General features: G+C 39.5%; 3 long non-coding RNA genes and 1 pseudogene across 4 annotated transcripts; 3 read left to right on the plus strand and 1 right to left on the minus strand.

Moving 5' to 3' along the window:
• Window positions 1-4,429: 4,429 nt before the first annotated feature.
• Window positions 4,430-9,966, plus strand: LOC111346967 (uncharacterized; annotated as a pseudogene). Its single transcript, XR_015989182.1, has 10 exons — window positions 4,430-4,785; window positions 5,650-5,927; window positions 6,045-6,204; window positions 6,354-6,577; window positions 6,761-7,298; window positions 7,711-7,922; window positions 8,240-8,495; window positions 8,715-8,900; window positions 9,257-9,454; window positions 9,718-9,966. The product of XR_015989182.1 is annotated as an uncharacterized LOC111346967 (transcript).
• A 1,115-nt stretch (window positions 9,967-11,081) lies between these two features.
• On the plus strand, window positions 11,082-12,048 carry LOC148726672 (uncharacterized). Its single transcript, XR_015989797.1, has 2 exons — window positions 11,082-11,211; window positions 11,902-12,048. It is a non-coding gene; the product is annotated as an uncharacterized LOC148726672 (long non-coding RNA).
• Window positions 12,049-13,057: 1,009 nt separating this feature from the next.
• On the minus strand, window positions 13,058-14,607 carry LOC148726673 (uncharacterized). Its single transcript, XR_015989780.1, has 2 exons — window positions 14,061-14,607; window positions 13,058-13,928 (listed from the first exon to the last, which is right to left on the minus strand). It is a non-coding gene; the product is annotated as an uncharacterized LOC148726673 (long non-coding RNA).
• Window positions 14,608-14,786: 179 nt separating this feature from the next.
• LOC148726674 (uncharacterized) lies at window positions 14,787-18,958 on the plus strand. Its single transcript, XR_015989760.1, has 3 exons — window positions 14,787-15,708; window positions 16,516-16,613; window positions 17,044-18,958. It is a non-coding gene; the product is annotated as an uncharacterized LOC148726674 (long non-coding RNA).
• Window positions 18,959-25,912: the final 6,954 nt, after the last annotated feature.

Consider the following 25,912-nt stretch of genomic DNA (forward strand, 5'->3'; position numbering starts at 1 on the left):
AGTATGCGCGCCTTCATTGATTTGTTAGTGAGTTTGGGTGAGGCTATGTCAAGACGGCTGTGACTTCGCACTTTGGGGAATTTGAAAACCTTCCACAACACTCGCCAAGTGATTTCAAGCACAAATAGTAAACACAGTAGAACTCCGGTTAGAAGCCCCCAACCTCCCCCCCCCCCCCCCGCTTATAAGCCCATCTACTTGGAAACAAAAACATTCCTCCGGTTATAAGCCCCACCCCCGGATATTAGCCCCCCCGGATATTAGCCCCCCCCGGATATTAGCCCCCCCGGATATTAGCCCCCCCGGGTATTAGCCCCTCTGGTTTCCTTGTTTTCTTAAGCTAAGGTTACCTCAGATTAACTGAGAGAATTCATTGCAGGAGACCTCGCCGCCGTAAATTAGACATAAAAATTTTTAATGATGACGTTAACTTCATAAGCCCACCCAAAAGCCCTTACGTAGTTGTATAAGCCCAGAGCTTAAAAGCAAAATTTTTGCGCTACTGTGATAGAAATGGAGAAAAATCTGCCAAATTTGATTGTGATGCATGAACTTGTTGAATTCTCTGATGATGACGTAATGTTTGTTTTCACTTTCTGTTATTGACAAAGGATTCAATTCATCCTCAAATTTTTCTTTTGACACATTGATTCGAACATTGGTTTTTCTTCATAACCATTGACATTGAAATTATCCTGTTTTTCAGTTCTGTGGTACTGTTAGACGGATATACTGGAAATTCAATTCCTTGACAATTAAGCTTGTGAATATATCGCTTGTCAGTTTTTTTTTTTTAATGTTTGATTCTCTGAGGATATTTCTCCTGTTTGATCAAATGTCTGATAGGACGCCATCTGAAACATTGAATGTCATCCTTTTCCAGATTAATTAGTCCGTTAGCTGAATTTCTCAATTTCAAGGGTAGTTTGATCTATGATGATTCTTTCAGAGGACTCTGTTGAATATTAGTTATGTAATGACCATCAATTGATATACTAGTTAAACTAGAGCCTTCTGTTATCTAACCCGCAATCTTCTTTTGTATTTCTTGACTTGAAAACGATAAATCTTTTTCATTGTCTGCACTGTGCTGTTTTATCAATTGTGCCATCTTCTGTATACTTCTGAAACTTGACACTCAGAGTCTAAACAAAGTTAAGGCTACTTCCTACCTTCAGAGGCAGAAAAACTGTTTTTTTGATTGAAGTTAGACATTTTAACTAACTTTAAAAATAAATTAGAAATCGCAAAAAGCGTCCGACTTATTAAGAAAAACGTATTTTCAAGTAATATTTCAAAAACGAGTCCGACTGGTCACCGCAGGCCGAGTGCTTTTATTGTTTTCGAGTGTTTGTAAACCCCGATGAAACACGAAGCACGAGTTTTTGAAATTGCTTCTCAATCGTGCATCATTAGCCAAGAACAATGAAAAAATTCTGACTGATTTCGGCATCGTACGCGGAATTGCTATTGTTTTTCAGTAATTATTGACCTTTGTTGTGAAATATTCTAGCAGTGTCACATGTCCCTGAGGACCGCCACTGTTTAAAGCGGGACACATAGACATGCCGTTTCGGCAAGCAAAAACAGCCGAAGAAGAAGTTAATCTTGTTCAAAACGCGGTACCCAAGTCCGCCAGTACAAAAATAAATGGGCTTAGGGAATATTCGAAGAGTGGCAATGGCAGCGTCTGATAAAGGTATCCATTGTCGAGTTCTAGCCTCCCGGTTAGCTCAATTGGTTAGAGCGCCGGATTGTGTTATGCGGGAGGTCGAGGGTTTTGAGCCCCGGCCGGACCGATACTCATGCTCTTTTAGTGAGGAGAATTTGCTACCTTCCAAAAATCCAAAAATGTATATTCTAGTCTTCTCGGATAAGGACGAATAAACCGTAGGCCCCGTCTCCTGAAGGGTTAGGGGTAGGAGACGTTAATTTCCCACGCACGAGATTACTGTGTGGTGGAAGTCCTCCCCTGGGGTGGGATGAGTGGGAAGGGTGGGAATTCGCACTGAAAAGCCCCTATTGGGAGTGGTCAAGTAACGTATGTATGTATGATGCACGATCCTCGCAGTAGAGAGCGCTATTTATGCAGTAGCCAAAATCAGACCTGAAAAAAATCAGGCCTGTACGGGATTCGAGCCACTGACCTCTGCAATACTAGTGCAGAGCTCTACCAATTGAGCTAACAAGCCAACTGGGAGCAGGCCGTTAAGTTGATTTGTAATAAACCCGTGATGATAAATCAGATACAATGAATATATGAAGTTCATATAGTTTGAACTGCGGTATTAAATACGTATGATGCACGATCCTGCAGGATCGTGCATCATAGGTATTTAATACCGCAGTTCAAAATATATGAACTTCATATATTCATTGTATCTAACGTATGTATGTATGTAGTTCTTCAGAATAAGAAGGCGGAAAAGTTGCCGGTAACAGAGAAAGAGGAAAGCAAGGACTTTGAGGTTGTCAGTCAGCTAAGTCTTTGCTTAATACAGTATATTATTACAACGGAAAGTCATTCGGTCTTCGCGGGGATGAACATAGAAATATCACAGTGGCAAATTTTGAGCTTGGTAATAATTTTAGTCGTTTGGAAGAAAACATAGGGAAAACTTTCCACGATGGCCTTACTGATTTAAAATATGAGCCGCGGCTGGTTAAGCATGTTTGTCATCTTCATGGGGGGAGGGGGGAGGCGGTTGACATTTCATCGAGCTCAGGGTTTGATGTTTCATCAAAATGTAGTGGAAAAACCTCTGTCCAGTGTTTCATCGGGGTTGCTAAACGCACACATGTGGCCAAATTGGCGTATCGTGATTGGTTTGTAACTTGATGAATAATTAATGAGTGAGAAATAATTGTTAATAAATGAGAAGGGTGTCATGATCTCGTAAATGGGCGACCCCACCCCCCCCCCCCCCCGAGGAATATTCGCGGCAATTTCATGTCATTTGCATATTTCGTTTACATCGTCCACTTGACGAAATTCACTCGTGGAAGTTATTTGCTCGTGGAAAGTCTTTTCTCATGGATAAAAAACATAATTCAAAATTAGAGAGGAGTCCTTGGGTAAAAAAAAAAAAAAGAAAAAAAAAAAAAAACAGGCCCAAAGAAGAGAGAAATGGCAGCAATTTGTCAAAAAAAAAAACAAAGACAAAAAAAAAACAGTCCTTGTTGAAAGCGACAGAGGCTCTTGGTTTGGCCAGGAGCCTTCGACAAGCTCGGCATCCGCTGAAGATCGGCAGCATTCGATTATTCTGGGGGAATGCAGCTTAAAAATTAAAGTCAACACCACAGAAGCTTGTAAACAAGATTCTTCGTCGGAATTTGACTAAACCGATGGAGAAAAAGAAAAAATGCGACAGATTTGCCCTTTCTGCCGCGGGTTTTTCCTTCGCCGACTTTGTCCATTACAAAACGATCAACAGAGCGAGATAAAAAACATGACTACTACGCGATACTTTTCCGGCAAAATCTTGATCCATTGTCATTGACGCCAGGAGGGCTCGTCTTCTCATTGGTTTGCGGAATCAGGAGGCGAGATAATCTCCTTGTGCGGCGCTTGTTGTTTTCAAACCTTTAGGAGCTAAAATCTCGCATTTGATTTTAAGAGGAACACATCCACTTTGAGCGAATATATAGGGTATGTAGATTTGACCGATTTTCGTGAAATTTTGCCAAAACATCGCTGGGATGATGACAAACAAAAGTCACTGGATAAAATAATGGATTTGACCAAATTTGGCTCTAGGTCAAATGTGAGACAAATCTGACTTTACATTTGTCCAGTTCTCAAAGACGTCAAATGCGTGACAAATATGTTATCATATTTGTCCCTGTTAAATGTAAGACAAATACTGTTTGAATATGAAGCCATATTTCATTCAAGGACAAATATTAGACAAAACAGACAAATATGTTCGACGTCATACGAACCCTATTTCACCCCACGGAGACGTTTTTTCACTCGCATCCCCCCTTGTATGATCTATTCAGTTTCTCTACTTTTTATCTCTAAGGAGATCACTCAGATTTGGGCATTCTTTGTCTGGATCAAAAGTGTGATTTTTACTAAAACAAACTGAATATTGGTAGAGGCTCGTACAAGGAATTGTGTGACTCGACCTGTGCAAGCCATACAGTTGCCTGAACTGATTGTTGAGGTGCCGCTATGATCAAAATTTCGCATTGCCTTTTCTTTCCGCTTCTGGAAACTAGAAGTAAGAAACACTTACCATGCCGAGTTTAATCGCAAAATTCGCACGGGAAGTTTGATTATTTCAACCTTGTTTTTCGGTTTTGGTCGCCCGCCATTACTCTGATTCAAAAATCGCCGAGTGGGGCCAAAAGAGGTGGCACTGGTTGGAGCCTTTCGGAAGTGACGTCATATGCGCAGCTCGACAAACCAACGTGGCTAATTTTGTATGCCATGTCTGAGAAGTGAGAGGTATTTGCAAAGCATAATTTGCGAGCAGAATGCTTCCAAGGCGTTGTGTCGTGCAAGATTGCGACAGGGTGGCCGACAAACAGTTAGGAATATCTGTCCATACCTCTCCTGGTACAGGAACCGAGCGTACCATGTGGAAAAGATTCGTCAGCCAGCATAGAAAGCATTTTAAGCCCAAAGGGACATTTGGCATTTGCTCACTTCACTTTACCAACGACTGCTTCACTCGTTCGGTACATATAAAAGGGACAGAGAGACGACTAAAGCCGGGATCCGTCCCAAGTATTTGGAAAAAAGGATCTGTTTCCCTTAGTGAAAGAACTCGTCGTCGGGTGAGTTATATTCGTGGATTTCTTTTTCGCGTACAGTACGAGTACAGGGCTGTCACTTTTATGGTATTTTTCTTGAATAACAAACACCCTCTCTTTAACTCGTTTGACAACAATTGAAACAAATTCCATCCAAGTTTGAGTGCTTTGTATTTTATCGACGCTGATCTTCATTTACCGATATTTCATTGATGCCCAATAAACTTTCAGCACTTTCGAGGTAGCGAATGTAAATTTCACAGGTCTCACATTTTCGTTGTCCCTAAGTCTAGCGGTTTTGATGTTTTCCTTCGCTTTTTTCTTTTTAATGTAGTAGTTTAAGTTGAGAATTACTGTCTTTAAGCGGAAAATGAAGTCACAGTCTTGGAGGGAAAGCAAAAGACCAGCAAATACCTAAGATCCAGTTGTGAAAAATTACCAATTAGCAAACAACTTTTTCACGGGTTTACTGCTAAACGTGCGATAATTTCTCTATTTCAATGGACATTCTTTGAGTGAATGGGGTAATTGTTTCTTAGAACTGCTGCTTGTGTCTAATTTGGGTAGCAATTAAACTTCTGTATCATTCATAATATTCATAATAATTCGCTTTCGAAAATGTTCCACAGTGACATAGCATTGCCATGTAACTACTAGTGATATTTTTTCAAGATCTAATGGTCCTAATGGTCTCTCAGTGTATCGCTCAAACTTCTAATTGATCTGCACAGAATGTTTTTATTTGAAATTGTAGTTTTTTTCAATGTGCATATGTGGCTAGGGCTTCTTGAGCATGAACTCTCTTACCAAAAAAAAATTTCCACTCGTATTTCAGTTGATGTAATTGGTTTTCATCTGTTGATTTCTTCATACTCTTTTGCTTGACAGTTATTGAATGAGATTATGAGAGAACAGAGTCAAGATGCAAATATAGAGCTAGAAGCAGGCAGTTGTATTAGAGGAAAATCAGGTGATACAGGTGAATGATGAACTGCAAGGTGACTTAGGGTTGCAAGCTGTTGGGTGCGTTGGTGGCTGATGATGGAGCTCAGGTAGAGGTGATACAGCGAACTGATGAGGTTCAGGCAGATGAGGTGTTATTGGCACAGGTGGCTGACGAGGGAGTTCAGGACAAAGAGGTGATACTGGTGGCTGATGATGGACTAGTAAGAGTGATCTCCTAAAGAGAAGATTCTATTTGTATTGTATCTGAACTTATCACCCCTCTCTCCATCTCATGTTTGGATCTGTAGTCATGTAAATTATCATTTTTTTGTTTTCAGATAACTCCATGTGAATCATGCAGGGCAATGAAAGCAGAATTGACTCAGCTGAAAGCTAAGGTGACCCGGTTTAAGATTAAACTTTCCTCCAACCAAGAGCAGTAGGTTCAAACATTCAAAGTAATTCTAGAGCAGAATCGTCTTTTTATGGTCAATACTGGTAAGATTACAGGTTTCCTGTCAAAAATGAAACTGATTAATCTGACAAAATTTATTTCCAGGAAATTACCTTTTTTTGGGCACATTGCACTGATTTTCTGGTTTTTCTAATTTCTCATTTATATTATAAAATTTTTCATAACATTTAAGCTGTCCAAACCGAACCAGTTGTTGAAACAGAGGATACTAGCCCGACAAAGTCTATGGATCAACCAACTGAACAGGACAAAGATTTTGATGAAGACACAACTGACGTCGATAGCGCTACCTGGCATGATGATGATGACCCTACCTGGGACCCTGAAAAAAATTGATATTGACTATCAAAAAGTTAAAGATGAAGATGACAGTGGCAAAATACATGAAAACCCAAGGTAACTAGCACATTGATTAACTGACCAAAAGTATCTATAAACAAACCCCAGAGAACTGAATAAAAAAAAAGGGGCTTTATATTTGCAATAACAATTTATTCTATTTTTAATAACAGATACATGCAATCACTCTTACAGTTTATTTCATGTAATTAAGAAATGTTTCTTTTTATTGCCTTTTAGGCCACACATGGAAGGAAAAGACATTAGGGAAGAACCAAAGGGAATAGTCTTTCTATCGAAGTTACTTTTGCTGTTTGAATTCTGCCACTTGTGCTTCTTTTGCAAGCCTAAGATTGCTGTTACACAAACAGGGACCATGTTTACCATAGAATCAGAGTGCAGCAACTGTGGAGAAACAGTCACCTGGAAAAGTCAGCCAGATCTCCTGGGTCGGTTTCCTGCCCAAAATCTACTGCTGAGCTTTGCTGTGTTGTGTGCTGGCACTTCAATAAGGAAGGTGCTTTTGGTGTTTCGACACATGGGTTTGTTGGTTTATCATGAACCAACATACTATTACCACCAAAGGCACCTCCTTATTCCATCTGTAGTGGCTTTCTGGCGAAAGTACCAGAAGAAACTACAAGATATGTTGAAAGACCAAGAAGTTGTGCTGGCTGGCGATGGTCGCCATGACAATATGGGGCACTCGGCCAAGTATGGAACATACACAATATTTTGTTGTACCATTGGTTTAATCGTCCACATTGTCCTTGTGCAGGTACATCATTCTAAATTATATATATTTGATTAAATATACATTGTGTAATTCCAGAAATATCCATATATAGCCAAGGATGGTCATTGGCAATTCTCGGGGGTGTCTCGAGAGCTAAAATTTTCAAGGGAAAGTATGAAGAAAAACTGGAAATTCCGGGCAATAAGAAGGCTTCAAACCCAAAAAAAAATCCTTGGAAGAGGCATGGATAATTTCTGGAATCACATATTGATGAATTTAAGAATCCTTCTCAAAATAAGTAAGGTAAATCTCTTTTTTATTAGGAATGTCAACTTCACGAGAAATTGTCTTATACAGAGGTCCTCTAAAAGAGGTACAAAATGCTAGATGAATATTACTCTGACTTATTTTTAGTTGGACTACAAATTATTGCATTTCTGTTCAACTCTTTCAGGCAAATCAGGCAGGCAGCAGCTCAGGCATGGAGTTCCTAGCCTTCCAAAAGGCCTTCACTTTCCTTTTGGGCACAGCAATGATCATAAACTCATTTATAAGTGACAGACATGTCGATAGCCAAATGGATGAAGGAGGACTGTCTGAGATGTTGTAGAGAAATTTGAAAACCAGCGGTGCAACACTTCTTTGACAGCTGGCATATTGCAAAAAGTAAGTTATGTTTTCACTATCAATGTCAGTTTTGGTCAGTATAAGAAGAATTACTCTTGAATGATTCTCAATTGTTGTATAGCTGTTTTGAAAGTATGATGTTTACCTTCATTCTTGAAAACATTTATCTGTATCGCAGTTTGATTCCAACCTGTAAAAGGAGGGAGAAACCGAAAAGAAAATGTTTCGTTGCCTGCAGCAACAATAGCTTATTATAATAACATCCCCCACAGTTCTAGCTGGTGTATGACTTGGTTAAATTTTATATGATTATTTTTTTAACTGACCATAATTGGTTTATGTCCAATAATTCCTAGAAATCCAGAAAGTGCTGATAAAACTAAGCAAAGAAAAGAACTGTGAAATTATTGGCAGATGGAGAAAAGCATGTGTGCGGCAATTTTATTGGGCCGTCACATCTACTAAAGATTGAGACCCTTGAAGAATTGAAATTAGTGAAATTCCATGCGTTCCTCTCACATGTCCTCAACAAACACACAGGTCTTCCTAACCCAGCATTCAATGCCTGTGCACATGGAATCATCACAACTCCAAGTGTATGGATGACCAAAGGTATATAGGAAAACAATTATGTATTGTCATAGGCTCTAGTCACAGACTGAGCTGGTTGAGCTTTAGTGATGCTCTTATTTTTGTTGTACATTTTCTTCATTTAAATTGCCAATCCCTAACAGAAATATCATCTTTTATTAGCACATCAGTTTTATCATATTTGCAAAACTGTAATGTTTCTTAGTGATTTATCAGAATAATTTCTTTTGATTTCATTAGTGTCAGAGGCATATGAGAAATTATATGCAGCCCTTCACAAGTCATCATTAACCAAAGCTATTGAAAAGGCCTCCTCAGTTGAGCAAACCAGCTGCCTAGAGGGCTACCATTCTGTGGTGAATCAATTTGCCCCGAAAATGTATGCTTATTCCTACCTAGGAATGCTGTGTAGGTTAGTAGTACCATGTTTGAAATTCTTAAGCATTTCTTAACTATAATAATCTTAAAGAAAAGCATCACAAGCTGAACAATAAGATTCCAGGTTCTGTTAATGAAAAATGGTACATTGTAAGTTGGATCTATAAATAATAATTTTTGAATTTTTTAACCTGAAGAAGGCCAAAAGACGGAGACCGTGTAACAGTCCAGAACAGTCCAAGAGCTGGTCTCTTCATGACATTCTTTGTACTTGTGAAACAAATTTAAGTGGAGATGTTGCATGCTAGCATCCTCAAAATGGTAGTTTGCAGTTATAAAAATATTTTTTGTTCTTATCATAATTTGTGATGTGCTTATGATGAAATAGATTGTCTTTTGAACAGATTATGTTGCAGAAATCTACCAAACCCTTACAACCACCCCAAGGGCAGAACTTAAGTTGCTGGAAGAAGAGGTAAAGCATGAAGTCACTGATCCCATGCACAGCATGCTGGAGGATAAAGAAGATAAGGTGGAGGCAATTATCAAATATAAGCGACGGAAAGAAAGGGAAACAGTAATAATCCCGCCTACATGCACTGGTACATTGTTTGTTATTTGTTTATTGAAATGACGTTTAACATCATGGCTGGTTTTTGTAGGGATTAGTTTTCTTGGATTCATGTGAATGTACTGTCTCTGATAGCCTTCACATGCAAGTACACTGTAGGCTACATGGTATTCCAGCAAACAAAATACTACTGGGAATAAAACAAAAGGGATGTGTTGGTTCATTTTGCCATAAATTTTCCTGCACTGATCTGTATTATTAATTTTTTTCCTTTTATGGTACATGTTACATCAGAGGAGGAGCTTCAAGAGACAAATGAGAGGAGGACGGCCAGTGGTAGAAGACCTCTTCACTGTTCAAAGTGTGGACAACCAAAATAGGGTCACAAGAGGGACCAGTGTCAATCAGAACACAATAATTAATGCTACTAGATTTGTATTAAATTTGCAGTGTGTGGTTGCAGAAAATAGCCATACTTCCCCCATGGAAGATGTTTCATTTTAAACTCCTCCCCCCCCCCCACCCCCCTCACTAGAATTTTCAGTTGACCCCTCTACTTCCCGTAACCCTTCTCCCCCTCGGAAATTTCAATGTTGCATAATATGAAAACAGGTTTGGCCTTGCCCCAGTCTTTTTCATCGGACTGTTAGGGTCAGGTTAGGTTAGAAATTAACATCAGCAGGGGTTTCATTAATTTTTTCAGCAGGAGGGCAACGTGGTTTTCACAGGCAGGCAAAACTTTTTGAACTAAACTTCTTTATGAGATAAACCTTCCTCCAGATTGTTAAACCAGAAGGGCAAAACCGTCCAAAAGTGGTCAATTTGGCCATTGCCTGGCCCTTAATGAAACCCCTGCATCAGGATAATAATAGTGTGTTAAATGAAAACAACCGAAGTAATTTACAAAAGTGGGCCATTATTTTTTATTTCACTCTACCTTTGATGGCCCTTAGAGTTGTTGTGTTTTGTTAAAATGAACTAAGTTGGAATTCACATGGTTTTAGTCTTTCAAAAAAATGCCAGTCCAGAAACATTAATTTTCATCATCTTCAAAGCCGCGGTATTGTCCATTCTCAGCGGAAAATGCTTTCGTATCTTGCTATATGCACAACAGGGTAGTGGATAACGCCTCGAGCTACCAATATAATCCCAGAGTGATACCTACGAAAGTATTCCGTATAATTTCCGGTAAGGTTTCGCGGACAATCTGATCGATTTCTCTTACGTTGTGAGCTGAGACTGACACTTTTCAAGTCGAGCAAAGCTTCGTCGCACGGCCCAAACAAACATAGCGAGCAACAGAGCTTGTTGTATATGTGCGTGTTAAAACACACGAAAGGACACTTCACTCTGATTGTGCAGAAAAGCACAAAGATTTTCTGGCACCAATCAGATGCTAGAACGACTGCGACCATTTGGAACTAGTCTTGTAAGACAATGTCCCCAGGGGCTCTTCTGCCCTTAACTTGAAATCGACTCACAGCCCCTGGGTCTCAGAGGATGGCTGTACTGCGGTTCGTATTTTATTAGTAAAAACCCAAGCCAATGTCCCACATGAGACTGTCGAAAAGAAGAGAAATGTCATTGTGTTAAAAGTAAATAAAAAATATAGAACAAGGGATAGGGACAGGGCTAAATCTGCACCGAAGCACTCCTCCTGATCCTCAACTGAACTATCGTGGGATTCCAAGCAGAATCGCATAGCTTAAAGTAAACACGCTCTCTGATTGGTCAATACATCAACCGGAAGAGAGGGTATTTAGCGTGGAATCGCACTAATGCATAAAGGTCGGCACACACGAGGGGACTAGTCCCTGCGACTAGTCCCAGCAACCAGTTTCATGCGACTAGTCCCTTCGTGTGAACTACACATTTCTGTGGTCGCAGGAACCAAAATTTGGTTCGTGCGACCAGTCGCTGGGACTTGTCGCATGAAACAAATGTTTGTGCGACCAGTCCCTGCGACTAAACGGTAAATAAGCCAATCACGGGTCAGTATGATGCGTGACTTCCGGTATTTGTAAGCATTGCAGTTTCTAATGATGAATTTTCCCTGACTTCTAGATTTCTACAACTGAAGAATAAAAAACTATTTCTAGTTTTGTAAACATATACAGATGTCTTGGAGCCGTTTTGATGGAATTTCTACCCTATTTGACTGTGTATGTTAAAAATAAAATAAAAAACAAAACAAAAACGGAACACTTAAAAGCATGAATAATCCAACTGAATAAGTGTAGTTCGTTTGCGCTGATGTTTAATAGTGCTACAATGAAAAGTTACCAAATTTTAATTGTTTTCGTGTAACGCCCCAGACTAAGAAACATCTTTTGCCTCTTAATTTTCCTATGTTCTTGTGCAATTGAGTGCCCTCGTGTGAACACCTTAAGGGACTAGTCCCTGCTACCGGTCCCCTCGTGTAAACCCTTCAAAGACTTGTCGCCGGGACTAGTCCCCTCGTGTGTGCCGACCTTAAAGCCATATCGCTGACGTGAGTCGCGAGCAAAAATTATTGTTACGAACGTAAAAACGTAAATACAACTAGTGCTACGAAAATATGAACAAATATGAACAAATTTATAGAAAACGAATGTCTTCCAAATTTTGAATTGAAATTGAAATTTTTAGAAAATTGGAGGAAACCACTCACGCTCAAAAGTACGAGAAAACGCACAGAAAAAAAATCAAAATGCCAGAGACGAGGGAAGAAGGCCAAACGACAGTTCTTACCGAGGAAAACCAAACAAGCGTTACGAAAGAAAACCAAAACAGGTATCAATGCCGAGAAAGGTCAAGCATCTTTTCCCGAAATCCAAACCATTGTAGCCTATACAGACAACGAACTGGCCTCTTTTAGATACGGGCGACCCTAAAAGCCGGAACGGCGGAATGGCAGAATGGCGGAATGGCGGAAAATGACCCCAAATCCTAAAACACGGAACGGCGGAAAATGACCCCAAATCCTAAAACACGGAACGGCGGAAAATGACCCCAAATCCTAAAAACCAAAACCAAACCATAGGATCCTCGACCGATAGCCTCTTCTTTGTCTCGCAAATGCTTCCACTCGAATAATGGTAAACCATGACAATCCAAAGATCCGTCTGAATTACACTTCCCTTTCAGAAAGGGCAATTTAAACGCCATAGAATTGATGATTTGCAATTTGTTGAGGAACAGAAGAAATCCGCTGAACGAATTGGTGAAATAGCCTCTTTTTTGTTTAGAAAGTTTATTTCTTCGCTGATATGTAAGCCGTAAATTTCACAATAGGATGGTGGTGTTTTGGACACCTGGTCGCGAAGAAATTCTTCAAATTCTTCTTGACGGCTTCCTTCGGCTAACTTTCTTTTGTCTTTTCACGCCATGAGAAATTCCCACGCGCGTGACACCCTGCAAACCTCGCTTCAACTAGTGTTACTCAAGTCCCAGAACTTATTCGTGGATGAAAAAACGCTCGTATTGAAGGGCTCGTAACGAGGGCTTGCTCTCACGCTAGTCTAAGTTTGGAGCTGGGGCTGAACGTTGTCATATTTTGAGAAGCCTGAAAACGTTCCTGTGATGTTCTCACATTTACAAGCATATGAGATATTATTGTTTCAATAAATCAATACAGACGTGACCAGGAAACGTATCAAAGTTACAATTGTTTATTGTAATGTGGTATGTCGAGTTGGTTTTCACATGCTGTGCGACTTTTTATGCCGCGACTAAAACTCATGGCAAATTTTGCATAACAAAAGGTAACTAAACAGGTTAACAACGCGAAAACGCAGCTATCTTTCATGCATAATGGTTCATTATTATTTATACCACTCAGTAAAAGAAAAAAATTAATAACACTTAATTTTAGTCACGCGTGTTATCGTCGTGGGGATAAATGAGCCAAGCGCTTGGTGTCTTTGTACAAAATTTGTGCAACATGCCCTGCTATCCGTTCCGTGTTTTAGGATTTGGGGTCATTTTCCGCCGTTCCGTGTTTTAGGATTTGGGGTCATTTTCCGCCATTCCGCCATTCTGCCATTCCGCCGTTCCGGCTTTTAGGGTCGCCCTTTAGATACAACATGGTTTCAGAAAACACTAGACGGCAAATTCACAAATTCGAGTGGTCGCAAAACAGTCATCCAACCGCTCCGTTATGATTTCAACCCAGTGGAGATATCAGAGCTCACTGGCCACTCCAATTCGGAATCCATATCCAGCTACAGCCATAATCCTCTGGAAAGACAGCGGCGAATGTCGAATAAGTTGGCCGGTTTCAACCCACGCCAAGCACGACAACTACCAACGGCTATTCAAGTCATGCTTTACGGGAGATTGTTCTCAATAGCTCAGCCACGCCAAGCAACACAGGAGCTACTAGTGACTTGACAGCAATGCCAGTCATTCTAGTTACCTGATGGCAGGAGCAGTTGGCGGAATGTTTACTGGAGTAACTTTTAAGAATTCTCCAGTAAATATTTGCATAAACTTTCAGTCCAGCATTGACACCAACGAGCGACTCCCTGCGATGAAAGAAAAAACAGTTAAAATTGTGACTTTTAACTGAACTGTTTCTCGCCAGAGTTTACCGAGAGATTCCAGTCTTAATCATTATATTTTGAATACGCTTTTTCTCACAACTGTAAAGCACGTACCGGTTTTTTGTAGATCTTGCTTTGATACCGGAACGCTTGAAATTTTCATTTCGCTTGAGGATTTGACCATTCAGTTGTTGATTGTCGGCGCCACATTTTGCCAAGTTGAGTGGTAGCAGGCAAATCTCTGTCTTAAATAACTCCGTATTGTGTACTTTTAGTTTTTTTGCTGAAGATTGTAAAATGTGAGGCACCGCTTTCTCCACGAGTTTGAAATAAAAGTGGTTTTCATTCTAAAAATATCTTGTTCCCTCTATTCGCTAGATATTGACACCTTTGAAAGGGTTTCCATTGTTTGCGCACTGGCGTGGCGCACAAAAATACAAAACATCTGGTTTCGTCCATTGATTTGGTGGCTTTAGCTATGTGATTCAAGAAAAATTCACGAGGTACAATTAAAATTGTCGACGGTTCAAACGTGAGCGACTTACCTTGCTTTCCATTCCCTTAACAATGACAGTTCTGACAGTTGACTTTAAAATGGCTTTCTTAAGGGCGCGCGTACGGAATAAAAACAAACAATAACATTGCCGTTTTAAATTTCTTGTTTTCTTATTTTTATTCAGTTATGCGATTCAAGAAAAATTCACCACCTGACTCGTGAATTCCACGTTAAATCTCACTTGAAAAACCGATATCGCACGAATCGCGAAGCGATGAGTGCGATATCGGTTTTTCGCGTGAAATTTAACGTGGAATTCACTCGTCAGGCAGTGAATTTTTCTATAGTATACTTCAGAATCCGTTCTCTCTGCAATTTGTTTGAGATGTCTCGATCGTGTACCTCGACAGACAAAGTCATCACAGTGACTGCAGTTATAACTCCTTTTCCCTCATTTTCGAATTCAGGAAAGATATTGAGCTAAGAAATGACGAGAAGCTGCACTCCGATCCGCAACAAAAATATGCAAATTTCCCAAAGTGCATGCGCAGGTAATCCCCAAACGCGCTCGCGCGACGGTTTGTGTAATTCGAATTCTTGGACATTAACATAATCGGCGGGATTTCGAGCGTCACTTCAAATTTAAAGCGTCTTTCGTCCAAGTGTCACGTCTTCGTTGAAGCAAGTCTTTAACCAAAAGTATCTCCGCAGTTTGTAATATGTCTCACAGAAACAGATCGAGCAATGCAGGGATTGATGTTGACGAGCTTCTCGAATCACCGCTAACGTCTAGCACTTTCACCGTCGAACGGTAAGCTTTTGCGTGTATTAATTAAACGTAGGTACAGCTCCAGGGACAACTGCAGTCGTTCCTCGAGCGCAAGACCGTCCGCGGATTTCCATCGAGAGATCTCGATCTGAAAATCATATCCGTCGTGATTTGGAGCTTGACAGTAATAGTGATTCCGAAGAGACCTCGCCAATTTATCAGCCAGTCGCCTCCACTCAGTAAGCTTCACTCCACATTGTAAGTTGTCAGTTTTTTTTTGCCATCTTCCTCCTCAGCGAGGAGCCGATCAACTCCAGCCACCACGCCACTGTCTCATGTAAACGCTAGAGCGAGTTGTTCCGACAACGAAGGCCAGTTTGACGCACTTCAGCGAAAACTTGTTCTTACAGAAAAAATTGACAACTTACAGCGCCAACAGTCAGCATCCGCAATGGCAGAAAAAAAGGAAAAGTGAAAACCTTTCACGAGATATGACGGTGAGTATTTTGGTTATTTTAACTTTGAGACGTCACGGTGTTTATAACAGCTTGTTGGTAACACTTTGTTGCTGATTTCATGCACATAGCCGTCATAACAATAGACGGCCATTTTGTTTTTAAAGGATGAAATTTATTGTTGAGTTATTGTGGTATGTAGTTTTAAAGGAGCTATGTCGTGATATTTTATGCCATTTTGCTGACGTACAAAAATTACTTTCAAATTTAGTTTTCTAAGTTAGAAAAACACCAAAGAGGTAACAATAAACCAAATAGGAACAAGGATGGTTAAGATTGGGCAAGATTGAAAATGGCAGACTTGAAAAACTTGGCCAAATTTTTAAGATGCGCTGTCTGTGATGTAGCTCCTCCAAACCTGGTTTTTGTACATTTATGTTGGGAAAGTCCCAGAAGCTCTGGGATTTCACTGTTTTGTGGCCGTCTCAGATTTTGCCGATATATGTTTTCATATGTTGGGAATGATCGCAGAAATCTGGCAGCCATCAGATAAATAGAAGCACTCTCGATTTATCCCCCACCATCTCAGATGATCAGGGATATCTATGATTTTGTGTTTTCATAATATAAAGCCCTGGTCAAATGGTGCATGATAGTCGAACTATCAATGACTAAGTTGGGAGAATGAGAAATGTTGTGGGAACCCAAGCCATTGGCCAGTGTTCAGCAACTTTTTTGGTTCTCCCAAACTTGTACTGAACAATATATGTCTTGAGTGTTTCTATTAGTTTGACTTACGGTATACATCAACCCAAGTACTTAAAAGCTTAATCTCATTTTGCTTTTCAGTTTTAATGATGACACCAACCTTGAGGTTACCCAAGCAATCGAAAGAGGTGTCAGAGCAACATCAGCTTTCAAAGAGGTTGATGCTGTCATATTAGAGCGTAAGTATAGATTAATTTTCTATAATTATGACTATAATATTTGGTGGCTTAATAGCTAGCACACTGGATTGTGGATCAGATATTTGGGTTTGAGCATTGGCCGGGACCAGTGTGTTGTATTGTGTGTTCTTGGGCAAGACACTTTACTTCAATAGTGCCTCTCAAGCCTTTCACTTAACCCAGCTATTTTGTTAAGTTTATTCATTGATATGATTGACTAAGAAAGTGAAAATTAAGGTGTTTGCATTAATTTGTATGTACTTTGGCCACTTTTGAAGATTCCTTTGTTGAGTCCATTTATCCAATATCAAACAAGAAGAAATGAGTGCAACATTCAGACCTTTTCAGTAATATTATTTTTCAGTGATATTTTTATTTTATTCTGGACAATGATCAAGATTTGTGATATTTTGAATTGGTTTTGTCACAGGTGCCTTAAAGACTTACTTTAAAACCCTCAAGGCAAAAGTCAGAGTAGTTGTCAACCCACGTGAGGAATGAGGGACTGCCCCAAGTGGCAAACAAGCAGGATGAGAGTGTATTAAATTCTAGGAGGAATCAAAGGGGTCACAATGTGAGTGAATAATGGCCTAAACAGAAATGACTAAACATTTTTATCACATGACCAATTATTTTTTTGTTTTGACCAGGTGTGTTGTCACCTGCATCAGATTAAAAACTTTAGCGTCAACAACACTATAAGGAAAATAATTAGCTACTGTGGTGATGATGTTGTAAAAAAAATTGAATTCGATAGCTTGATATTTAGTTTTGTAGCCAAAAATAAAGCCTCAGATGCTTACAGTCAAACCAGATATTCTTTTGATTGCAAACTTTTGCCTCATCATTGGTATTTGATTGACAGTTTGAGTCGAGCAAGTTTCAACCTGTACAAGCAAGTTGCAACTTTCACTATCAAATTTGCTCAAGCAAGTTTCCAAGTTCCCGTTTTTATTTTGCAGTAGAAAACAAGGTAATACCAGCTCTGTTTCAAAGAAGCAGAGTATATTCAGTCAGCAGTTGCCCCCCTGTTTATCGAGAGACTGCGAGAAATAAGTGATGGGCTTTGTTAAATTAGCAAAACCAGGAATCGTGCTTCAAAATTAAAAGTGTAAGCCATAACCTTGCAGGACAGATTTGGAATTTTAAGGGAAATTCTCAGTTTGGCAATTTGGAGCTAAGCCTGTCACTAATTCATCGCAGTTTGTTGATTAACAGCAAATATTAGGTAATATCATGCTGTTTATTTGAAACTGAGTTTGTCTTACCTGACTTTATATGGCAAAATGAAAACCAGAGCTTGAGAACTTACTCAGCAAATTCAAATTGAAAGTTTCAACCTGCTCACATATGTTGCAGCTTGCTCAACTCAGACTGTCATCAAATACCAATGTTGAGGCTAAAGTTTGCAAGGTTGCCATCAAAAGAACATCTGGTTAAAGTTTGACTATAGAAATTTATAGTCAAACTGGTTGCCTCCTGATGGGAACTCTAGAATATTGCATTGTGATGGGAAAATATTGATTGACAGCTTGCTGAATGCAACTTACAACTTTCACTTCAAATTTGCTAGAATAGTTTGTGAATTATTTTCAAGTTCCATTTTCCCATATAAAACAAGGTAATGGCTGATCTGTTTCTAAGAAACAAAATAAAATTGCTCAATGTTTGCCTGTTTATCAAGGTAACAGACTGCAAGAATTTAGCATTCAAATTACCATTGTCAGGAAATCACACTTCAAAAGTAGTCATGTGAAATATGACATTTTTATTTAAATTCCTATGAAGTGAGTCTGTTGCTAATTTCATGCAGCAAACTCTCAATCAATATTGGAACATTGCACCACAAAACTGATGAGTTCCTGTAAAAAAAATTACCAACAGTTTGACAGTTATTTGTAGGATTAGCTGTGTTGATGATGTGATCAAAGACTAATTGGTATGTTGCGATGATGTTTGGTCTTTTAATGCCTTTAATGTCTTTTAAAAAGAGAACCTACTGTATTGAAACTGATAGGGCAGGCAGTGCCTGAGTAGGAGTTTTTTGGAAGTAACTCCTCTTTACGAATCATAACACACTAAGTACAGTTCATGTGAAAATGTTTTGTGGAGAATGTCCTGCTGGCAGGAGTGTTGTAAAGACTTAAAATCAATGTTATATTTTAAACTTACCTTGTAGCTTTTCCCCATTATTGAGGTTATATTCTGTATCACATATATGGTATATATATAAGTGTACAAGGACTGATTAAATATATTTATTTATTAAATGTTAATTTTCTTTAACAGAAATGGTTTTGTTTATACAGAAAAGGATAAATGCTAAATAAATTTTCCATTTACTATACATTTATGTGTGTTGATTTTAGTCAGGACTGTGGGTGTGAGATGATTGGACATGAGAGGATTGCATTAATCAAAGTAAATGCGATTCCATTTTAAACTGCCACTGAAACAATGAAATTTCTGATATTTTATCAAATGCAGTGTATTATTGGGTACTTGCAACCCTAATACTGAAATAACGTGGAAAAATCAATTTTGTGCAAATTGACAACAGGGTCAATGGAGGGGAAAATAATTTTGGATTATTCCATGACAAAGATGATATTTACTCTACATTTGTCCTGAATTTGTTCTTACAAATGTCATCTTTAACGCATTTGTCTTTGTTTAGAGCAGGAAAAATCATGATATTTAATTCAGATTTACACCACATTTGTCCATATTTACACCCCAAAGCAAATGCACAATTATCCTATTTATCTTCAAGTCAAATACAGACAAATATGACAAACATCACATTTGAACCACATTTGAACTGCATTTGTCTGAAGTCAAATCTAATTTTTCGCCCAGTGAGTGGGTCAGGAAATTTTAATATTAGAAATATTTTTTAAGTGGTGTCCATATACGCAACACGCTTCGCATAATTTTCGCTACTCACTCTTTAGATGCGAATATCTAGACAACCAATCAGAATAACGGAAAAGCCTGACACGCTTTTGCTGATTGATGCCTTGTGAATGAGACTGTGCAGCCATTTTTCTCGTGCCGCGGGATCCGATACCCGATAAATTCAATAGAAAGACCCTCGGTCGTTTCACGTCTTACCGGCTCCTGACAATTCCTAATTGAAAAAAATCGCCTAACTTATATTTTTATCGTAAGCTGTATTTATTAAGCTTTGTTTTGATGTCTAGTTTGCTAGGGTTTTCTTCAAACTACCGCGTGTACGAATTTTTTTCCCGATGGACACCCGCAAAAGTAGGAAGTAACCATAAATGAAAAAAAATTAACTTCACCTGACTAAGCTATTTGACACCCTCAGGAGACAGCTATGGCGAGTCTCGGCTTAAACCTATGGTTAGGGTTAGGGTTGCAGAAATCACTTGAGTTCCATTGACCTTTTTCCAGTATTTTGATGTTAGGGTCACAGTTGGGTTAGGGCTACAGTTGGGTTAAGGTTACAGTCGGGTTAGGGCTACAGTTGGGTTAGGGTTAGGGATTAGCATAAGTCAAGTGACAAGCATTCTGACCACCCGATTCGCCTTTAATTTACCGCTTATAAGCGAATCTAATTATACCAAATTACCGCATACATGCTGATAAAGTAGGACCTATTTACCTACCGAGATTAGTTTACCGAGAACAAAACAAAGGCCAAAACAAAACAAAGGAAATGATTTCAGAATGTCTTCGGTATCGCAGTCGCATTTGACATGTGGCAAGGTTCAAGCGAAAGAGGAAAATTCATCGCTTTTACATCTGGTAAAAAGAGATCATGGATAAAATTCCACGCGTGAAGATTACTGAAGAACAGAAAAACATTCTGAAATTATTTCCTTTGTTTTGTTTTCCTTTGTTTTGCTTTGTTTTGGCCTTTGTTTTGTTCTCGGTAATCTAATCTCGGTAGGTAAATAGGTCCTACTTTATCAGCATGTATGCGGTAATTTGAGAATAATTAGACTCGCTTATAAGCGGTAGATTAAAGGCGAATCGGATGTTCTGACGGCCCTCCGACACCCTGGGGCAAGTGGCCAGATAGCACTGGTCTTGCTGAGCCCAAAACATTTTGCACCAACCTGAAAATTTAAAAACTGTTCCCTGCACTTTGTGTTCTAATCCCAAATTGAGCCCGCTAATTAAGGCTTTTGACAACTACCTTCCCCCTCTAAATCCCTTTTCATAAATAGTTAACAGCTTGCATAGTTAGAGACATGAAAATAGCAATATAGTGACAAAAGGAAGATTTTATTAATTAGTTGCTTAAGGCTTTTCTTTTCATTTAATTGTTTAGCTGTAATCATTTTAACAGCTTTTCTTGTCTCTGAGGTGGCTCGTACTGGTTTCCTCGCGCGGGGAACAGTTTACTCTTGCGTCACGCGCGAGAGAAACGTGCGAAAGAAGTGCGAGAATAAAAGACGAAAATTTCAAACAAAGATGGCGGCGCGAGGATTTTTTTCTACTTTTGTGAGAGGTTCACCTAAGAGTGTGTATTTAATGTGTTGAGCGGCCACTGTGAATGCAGGAGATAGAAACTAAGATAAAGAAGACGATTTTCGGAGAAGTAAAGGTTGCTTTACTTCAAATAAATAAAATAATAAACAGTTTTTAACGTGGAAAAACACTTAGCTAAAAGCTTGTTTCAGATTTTCCACCAAACAACTGAAACAAATATTTCAAATTGAAAATAACATTATTAAGAATCCCAACTGACCGAAAGCAAACCAGTTGGCTATATTACAAGCATGGCCGAGGATTTGAAACTCGGGGCTACCGTGAAACAAATCCAGGTAGTGGCCAGGGCGGGACTTGAACCCGGGAGCGGCGGATCGCAATTGCGACACGCTGACAATTCGACCACGCTGCCTTCTACTGTCTTTTACTTCACATCTAAAAGAAATAATCAACTGATATGAAATCTTGCGACGGCGAAAAAAGAAGAACTCAAGTGAAGGATAATCTACCTGAAGTGGAAGAAGACTTTCAAACTTAAAGGAAAATAACATGATATAGGCAGAAGTCGTGTGTAGGATTTTTAAGATGAGCCCGGGAATTCAACCCCGTAAAAGTGTTCAACTGGCCTTGGTCAGTCTTTCTGTTGTATTCTTTCAAAGTTACAAATCATCAAAAAGATGAAAACCGGTACGAACCACCTTAAGTTGTCCTATTACATCTTTGTTAGTTTCTGATGCTGACTTCGAATGATTTGGTATACCATTGGAGAGCTTTACTTTCCTGCTATATCGTTAGTAGTTCCTTATGCTGCAATTAGCTGTTTTGTTCGCGGTTTAGATTTTAGTTTATCTGTGATTAGCCGTTTTTTAATTCTCGGTTTAGGTGTTGTTTTGTAACCATCGGTGGTGGTGGTATAATGTTATTTTCATAGTCAAGAAAAATTTTTCTAACGCTTTTTTTTTTTGGCTGTAGAATCAATCTCTCTTTCTTTTTTTTGACCTACAGTAAAAGAGTTTTCTCAATTCCGTTTTGCTCATTTTTACTTGTTCTGCTTTATAAAATCCATACTTATAATGCACGATCCTCGCAGTAGAGAGCGCTATTTATGCAATAGCGAAAATCAGACCTGAAAAAAATCAGGCCTGTACGGGATTCGAACCACTGACCTCTGCGATACTAGTATAGCGCTCTACCAATTGAGCTAACAAGCCAACTGGGAGCAGGCCGTAAAGTCGATTCGTAATAAACCCGTGATGATAAATCAGATACGATGAATATATGAAGTTCATATATGAACTTCATATATTCATCGTATCCAAAATTGATACTATTTATGATCTGTATGTAGCAAATAAAAGTGGAGAAATAATGACTATTGGGAAGAGGACATTGGTTGGAAGTGGTGGAAATGGTTGTGGGTATATGAAATGTATGGTTAAGAAAAATGTATTACGTTCATCGTTTTGTCTGGGAATGTTTGAATAGTCTTATACTTAAGAAGAAGTGATTGATCATTTCAATTACTGAATGTTGCCTGGGAATGTTTTAATGGTCTTATACTTAAGAGGAAGTGATTGATCATTTCGATTACTGAGTTGGGGAAGTAGATTTAGAGATAGAGAAGTAGTGTTAGTTTGTTGATATTTTAACAGCAAGGAAATGTTACATTAAAGAAGAAGCTGTTGCGATCCAGACTTCAGCTACCCCTTTGTTCAGCGAGTACTCTCAAGCCATCTTCCCGTAACATACCAGCAAATGGGTGTCCTGTATACACTAGTGATCAGCTTCTCCTGCATTCTGATGAAATCAAGGTGCCAAGGGAGGCGTTCTTGCTGTTCTTTGCTCCCATGGTGAAGAAAGCAAGAGATGCCTATGGACGCTTTGGCGGTCCAACTGAGCTTGTGAGGGGTTCGTCGATTTTTGTAGGAAGAAAAAAGAAATTGAAATAGTAAGTGAATTACACACCTGTCTCTGAAAGTTACATTACAGATTATTTCGTTTGCGACAATATTTTATGGAGTGTCACAACAGGACGTTTTCGAACCCCCCTCCACCCCTCTACTTATCGAAACCAAAGTTCAACTAATGCGCCCTTGACTTACGACTTACGTGTTCCTCCTTTTTTTCCGAACGAACAACTACTTAGATTTACAATCCAAAAAAAAGAAAAAGAAAAAAAAAAATTGATACTAACCCGTCTCTGTCAAGAAAACCGACAAAAAAACTTGCTGCAAGGCTAGGTTATGTTATTTGGGTGACAGCATGCTTCGAGCGGCTACATTCGTCGACAAGATAAGAATTTTTTGAAAACATTGCTTGTTTAGCGCGCGGCAGTCACTTATTGGGCTCTAAGAATATCACGCGCATTGCTAAATTACATGTCGACTTATCATATTACAGGATCAGGAAATGTTACCGTAGCAAGAGCAAAAAACCCTTCAGCCCACCCTTCTCTCCCCCTCCCCCGGCCCTTCCCCCGTAGGAAAATTTGGAGCCAGACGAGCCTAAGTACGCGGTCTAATTCCGCGAATTCCGGTCGAATTCCTGGATGTTGCCCTACGCTTCAATTGAGCCTTGTCCAGCTGGTAGACCCAGAGAAAACAATTGTGGCCGGAATTAGACCGCGTACTTAGGCTCGTCTGGCTCCAAATTTTCCTACGGGGGAAGGGCCGGGGGAGGGGGAGAGAAGGGTGGGCTGAAGGGTTTTTTGCTCTTGCTACGGTAACATTTCCTGATCCTGTAATATTGTTACTCCCCTCCCCCCCTCCCCGAGCCCTCCCTCTCCCCCTCAGTTGGTAGTTAGTTGCTGGTTGATTTTCTGATATCATTGTTTCATATGACGATTTTCAAATTACGTTGCGTAGGACATGTTGGACATTCCAGCGTTGGGATTAGAAGTCCTTTCCATTGTAGAATTTTTTTTTTCCTTAAAAAATTTTCTACCAATCACGGCTACTCTTTAACTTTTACTATAACCCACTAACATATCAGTTCTCTTATCACAGTTCGGTATCATATTGGCAATAATTCACTTCCGTGCTGGCGTTCAGCTACAGAGTGAAATTCTCTACAATGCTCTGATTCTCTGATTCAAATGGCCATCGAAAACGATTATAACAAAGTCCTCCGTTGGACCTTTATCTTTGTATGGATTTGGTGATGCCTCAATTCACAGGTGACGCGTTATTCTGGAATTTATCGTGGTTTTATCGCCAAATGTTATCGTGAACTCGCTTATCGCCTATAAGCTTTCAGTCAACTTTACTTCGAACGTGAACAGCCTGCGGGCCGTTCGTTAACACGGTGCGACAGACGACTGTCTTGCTTAGAGCGTTGAAAATTAGTCTTAGTAAATTTTCATTTTCCTATTCAGATAACATGATTTTATGAGCACGTATTGTTTTAACGACAGTTTAAATTCACCGACCAGCAGATAGCGGAGGTGTCACATGGTAGGAACCTACTCTAGCTTTGTCAACATCGAATCCAAGAGAAGTGCTCCCTTCTGGTATTTTACGAATTTTGGAAGGATCTTCCGCTACACTGAGCTGGAACTACAGGCTGTCGCTAGGTCTACTTTTTGGTGTCATAAAATTTAACAGTGATGGTATAGGCAGCTCTAGAGCAGATGGTTCAGCTGGTCCTGTTAATGCTGAGTTTCTGGAACGGTTCAATGTAAGCTCGACGCTTAGAGGAGCTTCTCTGTTTATTCCTAACGTGAATATTGCTGACGATAAGGCTAATGGAGAATTTAGGTGTGAGTTGACTGATTTCTTTGGTAATACTTGGAAACGGGCGATTCAAGTGGAAGTCATAGGTAAGCTTGAAACTTTGCAGCTGATTAAGAAATGCAAATGTACCTTGGGTGAAACTGAAGGTATCTCTTTGTTTGGTCTGAATGCGTTTTCGCCGCTGAACTGGGCAGGGCATTGCATGTCAGTCTTGATTATCTATTTTACGATAAAGTGTCTTGATCAGTGACCCCTTTTGAACCACTATAACCTTCATTGAGTATAGGTTGTGAGCTGTGAATATCGAAATGAAGAGCTACAAAGTTTGGTTTAAAATGTTTTCAAAACCACGGTCACCTTCTAAAGAGCAAAAACAAACAAAGCGTTTTCAAAGTGAGCCGGAGGTTCTTCCTTGTTTTGAACTGAACTTCAAATTATTGGAGAGGCATACAAAACCTCTTTCGCTCGCGACACTGTCCGAAAGCGAGAAAACCCTGTGAACACGGCCCAGAAAAAACAATCTCCGAGCTAACAGGTCACGCCAATCCGGGTTCAATATCCATCTGCAGCCATAATCTTTTAGAAAAACAACAAAGGAGGTCAGGCAAGTTGGCTGGGTTTTCAGTCGTACTACTACGACTGTCACAGCTGCCAACGCCAGCGACGGCCAACGCACTAAAGCTTTGCGAAAAATTTATGTCAACAGCCTTGCACTTCCATCAGTAGTTGGCAATAACACAACATGAATGAATAACGGCATCGATGATCTAGCAGTAAGAGTTCTAGGTGGATTGTTCACCAATGTATCGTTCAACAACTCTCTAGTGAATATATCCATCAACTTTCAGTCGAATGCTCATCCCAACGATTCAGCTAATGACAGTCGCCTGTAGTGAATTTCTACAAATAAAAAGATTAACGTTTTTGGACTTTTCACGAAACACTTGTTTGTTTTTAAAGGAATATAGAATCGATCAATACACGTATTTGCACTTCAAGGCACTTATCTTATATTAATTGCGATGTTATTGCACTTGAAATCAGTGCTTTCGCTTGCATACTCCATTTCTCTCAGTTTGCCACCAAAGCCGGGTAAAAGGTGTAAAT

The sequence above is a fragment of the Stylophora pistillata genome, chromosome 7 (assembly GCF_964205215.1).
Source record: "Stylophora pistillata chromosome 7, jaStyPist1.2, whole genome shotgun sequence".
NCBI classification, from domain to species: Eukaryota; Metazoa; Cnidaria; class Anthozoa; order Scleractinia; family Pocilloporidae; genus Stylophora; species Stylophora pistillata.